Genomic DNA, 6,000 nt, shown 5'->3' with positions numbered 1-6,000 from the left:
AACAAAGCAGGGCAAGACAGACCTCAGAAGGACCATTGCTGCTGTTAATTACAGTATCACAGGTGTCCCTGTATGAGTCATTTTTAGATCGCAGCTCAAAGAAAGGCTCTCCAAATAGAAGGCCATTTCAGGACTTTCCAGCTGCAGTCAGCAAGCCCTGTGTATGCTTTGGCATCTGCGAGATTTCAGGCTGCAGCTGGAGGGAAGCCTACAGTCATTTACACTGCCCTACAGCAGCCTCTCTGTCCCTTTATTGTTCACAGGATAACCATTAATAGAATTCATGGAGCACTCAGTTCTTTGGCATTTTGCCATGGAAAAGAAGGTATCCTTAGGGCACACACTAGGAGTTGCATACAGATTGCAGCTGAAACACCAACTATCCTACTATAGGCAGCCGTAATAAAAGCTAATGAAGATCAATCAGTGTAACTTAGTTGTTTTTAAATAGAATTTTATCTTTTTCCCAATTACATGTCAATATGATTTTTAGCATTTTTACAAGACTTTGTGTTCCAATTTTTCTTTCCTTCCCTCCTTCCCCTCTTCCTAAAATGGTCAGCAATTTGATATAAGTTATGCATGTGCTACCATGTAACATATTTCCATATTAATCACAGTTGTGAAAGAAGTAAAAGATAAAAAGGAAAAAAAAACATGGAAAAGAACAAAGTCAATGAAAAAAGTATGTTTCAAACTACATTCAGAGTCCATCAGTTTTTTTATTTGGATGTGGGTGCACTTTCCTTAGTAAGTCCTTTGTCCTTGCCTTGGATCAGTATGTTGCTGAGAAGAGCTGAGTCATTCATAGTTAATCATCACACAATGTTGCTGATACCGTGTACAATGTTATTCCTGGTTTTGCTCATTTCATTGCATCAGTTCGTACAAGTCTTTCCTGGTTTTTCTGAAATCTGCCTGTTTATCATTTTTTATTGCGCAGTAGTATTACATTCATATACCATAGCTTATTCAGCCATTACCCAATTGATGGGCATCCCCTCAATTTCCAAAATTTTGCCAACACAAAAGGGGCTGCTATAAATATTTTTTGCATATCTCTTTTTTTAATGATTTCTTTGGGATACAGACCTAGTAGTGGTATTGCTAGATCAAAAGGTATGCACAGTTTGATTGTTCTTTGAATACAGTTCAAAATTGCTCTTCATGTGATTCATCTTTGATCACTTTTTTTTCCACTCTAGACTAACAAGAGAAATCTGAAAAATTAGCACTGTTAATATAGTTTCTACCAAAAATATGAGGGAGATTTGCTTGTTCACAAGAATGTCCCCCCAAAAGGCAGATATCAACACTTCTGGTAAATTTACAATTTGAGTGGCTAATACTTGAAACAACGCAGAACATAAGGAGTCCTATTCCTGCACTTCTTGGTAAAAAACTGAAGGTGAAACAAGTGAAGACTTTGGAGTAACTGGATGAAGGCAAGGGAAAGGGACAAAAGGCATCTGAAAAAAGAACAAAACCTTTTATAAAAGTGTGTACCTGGAGTTTTTTTTAAAATAAAAGCAGTAAGCTTCAATCATTTCCCATCACTGTAATAGGTTTTTTTGCATCGATTTATGCACAATAATTTACCCCATTTTACCTCAACTTTCCTTCTGCATCTAGTGTACTCCTCTTTCTCATCCCTTAAGATTTTTTAAATGTCATTCCCTCAAATTTGCCTTACATCCATACCTTCTGTCTATGTATATTCCTTTTAGTTGTACTATTGGTGGTACAATTTTTAAGAATTATAAGTATCATCTTTCAATGTAGGGATGTAAACAGTTCTGCTCCATTGAATCCCTTATATTTTCTTTTCCCTTTTTAGACTTCTCTTGGGTATTGATATCGGAGATCAATTTGTTTGTTTAATCTTGATCTCATGAAAACTTGAAGTCCTATTTCATTGAATAAGCATCTTTTTCCCCTTGAAAGTATGCTTACTTTTGCTGGGTAGGTGATTCTTGGTCATAGTCCTAGCCCCTTTGTCTTCTGGAATATTACGTTCCATGACCCTCTGATTCTTTAAAGTTGCAACTGCTATGCCCTGTGTAATCCTGACTGTGACTTCCTGATGTTTGAATTGTTTCTTTCTGGTCACTTGAGGTATTTTTCCCTCAACCAGATGGTTCTATAATTTGGCTATAATGTTCCTTGGAGTTTTTATTTTGAGATCTCTTTCTTGAGGTGATTGGTAGATTCATTCAATGCCTATTTTGCCCTCTGGTTCCAGGATATCAGGGCACTCTTCTTTAAAAATTTCTTAAAAGACACTGTTCAGGCCCTCCTTTTGATTATAGATTTCAGGTAGTCCAATGACTCTGTCTCTCCAGGAGCTAATTTCTGAGTCAGTTGTTTTTCCAGTGAACTATTTTACATTTTCTTATGTTTTTTTTCATTCTTTTGCTTTTGTACTTCCTTTTCCATCTGGTCAATTGTAATTTTTAAGGAGTTGTTTTCTCCATTGGATTTTTGTATCTCTTTTTTCCATTGGACCAATTCTACTTTTTAAGCAGTTGTTTTTTTTCATGTTGTTGACTTTCCCCCCATAATTCTCTTGTATCACTCTCATTTCTTTTCCAATTTTTCTTCTACCTCTCTTCTATGATTTTTAAGCTTTTCCAGAAGTCTTTTCTGTTTTGACATTGTTGTCCCTTTTCTGAGTTTGTGTCTTGATCTTCCCTGTCACTATAATAACTTTCTATGGTCAGATTCTTTTTTTGTTGTTGTTGTTTTGCTCATCTTTTTGGGCATTTTTCCTTTCTTTTAAATTTAAGCTCTGCTCTTGGGGTGGAAGGGACACTGTCTCAAGCTTCTTGTGCAAGTAGCTGTAGTTCCTGGCTATTTACCTGGTGCTGTACTGATGCTGCTCTGAGGCCCATGAGGGACCTTCATGTCTGGTGCTGCACTGAGGGTGTGAAATAGGGGTGGCTGGTGCTGCTGGAAGACTAACCTGGTGCTAAGCTGGAGAACTAGTGCTGGTGTTTGGCATTTGCTGAGGCCAGTTAGGTGTTTCTGCATTTCCCCAGGGCTACACTGAATTACATAGAGGTCTGGCTGTTGGAGGTTGCCTGTTTGCCCCACACTACACTAAAGCCCTTGGCAGTTCTCGGAGCTGGAGTCTGCAGACTCCAAAAAGATATAGGAAAATTGGAACACTAAGTCATTGCTAGTGGAGCTGTGATCTGATCCAACCATTCTGAAGAGCAATTTGGAACTATGCTCAAAAGGCTATAAGAATGTGCATACCCTTTGACCCAGCAATATCACTTCTAGGGTTATATCCCAAGGAGATCATAAAAATGGAAAAAAGGACTCCCATATACAAAAATATTTATAGCAACTCTTTTTGTGGTGGCCAAGAACTGGAAATTGAGGGGATGCCCATCAACTAAGGAATAGCTGAACAAGTTATGGTATATGAATGTAATAGAATACTATTGTGCTATAAGAAATGATGAATAGGTGGACTTCAGAAAATCCTGGAAAGACTTATATGAACTGAAGTTCAGTGATGTGAGCAGAACTAGGAGAACATTGTTCACAGAAATAGCCAGGGTGTGTGATGACTGATTTTGATATACTTCTCAGCAATGCAAGGAGCCAAAACAATTCCAAAGGACTCATGATGCAAAATGGCATCCACATCCAAAGAAAGAACTATGGAGTCAGAATACAGAGAGAAACAGATTATTTTATTTTTTTCTTTCTTTCTTATGGTTTCTCCCATTCATTATAATTCTTCTGTGCAACATGACTAATGTGAAAATGTGTTTAAAAGGAAGGTATGTGAAGAGTCCATATCAGATTGCATATCTTGGGGAGGGAGGGCAGAGGGAAAGAAAATTTAAAACTTATGGAAGTGAATGTTAAAAACTAAAAATAAGTAAATTGAAAACTGTAAAAAAAAAAGATTATTGTGGAATAGATCGATGGTGTTTTAGTAAGTGAGGAGAGATTATTGCTACTGTTGACAAGTTCCTTAAATCTCAAAAGAATTCCCTTTTCTTGTTGATATTGGAACCAAATTATCCTGTTAATTTACATATTCTACTTTATGTATTTACCCAATACTTCTCCTTTGAATATCCAGACCATTCACAGGCATTAACTCAAATGTTTAGACATTCTTCAGAAGTGAAGAGATTTTAAATGTTTTACAGAGGAGGAGGCAATCCTAGAAACACTGACAATCCAAGTAACAAATGGCAGTTAAAAACAGCATTCTGACTCTTTCTATGTTCTTCCAGGAAAGAAAACCCATTTTCAAATATCAAAAAAGAAAACCTTAAGAGGAGAATATGCAAAACAAACTTGAATGTATTTTACTTAAGAACAGTATATTGGAAATTATCCAGATAGCTTGGTGAAGTCTCTTGAAGTCCATCAGGAATCCAGACATAGTGTTTACGTCACATATCTGCTATATGACATTTAAATAATTGGAGAAAAAAACTTACCTTTTGATTTTAAAAGAGTTTTTTCCTAATTAAACTGTAGATTGATTCGCATTTTAGGATCAATTGATTCTAACTCCACTGGTTTTCAGCAAAGTCTGCTCAGTTCCTTTACATTTTTTAAATTGACATTTTAAGAATATGAAGATGGAATCATTGCTGATTTGTTCTTTCTCAAATGAAAGGTAAAACTCTAAGCTTCACTTTTCATATCTCATTTCAATCTTCTTTCCCTTCGGCTGAAAATTCTCATATCAATCCTAACAGTGTTTTATAGCACTTTATTATTGCAATTATCATTAATACATGGAATGCTGGCCTTAGAGTCAGGGAGATGTGGGTTCAGGTTTTGCCTTTAATTCACATTAGCTATATGTCCATGAAGCAAGACATAGAACCTGTCAGTGGCCCAGGGTAACTTGCTTAAGACTTTTACATTACAGAAGAGCTGCTGAGATTGGTGAAAGGGGATTCTATACCAGGCCTTCTCTACACTGATGAAATCACAAGTCTAGACAAAACCCAAGTGTTATTTACTGGAGCTAGGCTGAATCTCCCTCCCCCTGCCCCCCTTCCCCCCCAAGTATGGACAAGGTAACTTAAATGTAAAGAAAGAAGATTAATTAGTGATAACATCTGAAATAGTTTGGGGATTCTTCACTACTGAAAGGGTGTGGCTGGTTCACTTAGACAGCAGGGAATCCAAGCCTGAGTTAGAAGGTTCAGAATGACTATGAATTTGCCCAGGTATTCTCATGAGCATTATTAGTTGAGATGTGTCTAGGTAGTAGTTTATTTTTTAAAAGATGAAGAAATTTGTTCATTATCATTAATACTAGTACTTTTAACTGTTGGGACTACAAATCCTGAGCACAATTCCCCAAAAGGCAAATCAAAGTCAGCTCTTCCCTGAAATAAATGCAAAACCACTAAGGAAAAATCAGTTTTGACATAATTGTCTTTTATGCTTATTACTTTCACTCACAGAAATGACTTCTTCAGCACTCTGTCAGTCACAGGTAGGTGGTGACTAGGTTTGTAGAATAGGTCAAGGGCAGGAAGCCAAAAAGCAAGCTTTTGCATTCCTTAAAAAATGCAACTGAGCTTCTGTATGCTCCGGAGACAACATAGCCATAAATAAGAAATGGATGCAGTTTATTCTGCAATGTTCTATTTGAAAAGTGAAATCTGAGAGATCCAAGAATCTTTTAATTTACATATATACACTGACGAGGGGGAACAATCAGGGCTACAAGTCCTGTTAACCCCAAAGATCTTTTCCACATCCAAATTTAAATATCTTTGCTATTTTCTTGCTAAGTCAACCTTAGCAGATGAAATTTTCTGTGGAAAAATACATTTTTAGCCTTTCCCAGGCTAACTAGTAGCAGAATGATGCTGTGGATGGCAATGAGTTATCAATATTCTAAAGAAGTAAAGAATTGAAAGACTTTGCTACCCTGATAGACAATGATCCAAGACAATGGACCAACTGATCAATTAAAGGACCCTTGATGAAAAATGCTACCTGCAG

The sequence above is a fragment of the Notamacropus eugenii genome, chromosome 2 (assembly GCF_028372415.1).
Source record: "Notamacropus eugenii isolate mMacEug1 chromosome 2, mMacEug1.pri_v2, whole genome shotgun sequence".
Taxonomy (NCBI): domain Eukaryota; kingdom Metazoa; phylum Chordata; class Mammalia; order Diprotodontia; family Macropodidae; genus Notamacropus; species Notamacropus eugenii.
Note: the sequence above shows the minus strand (reverse complement) of the source record.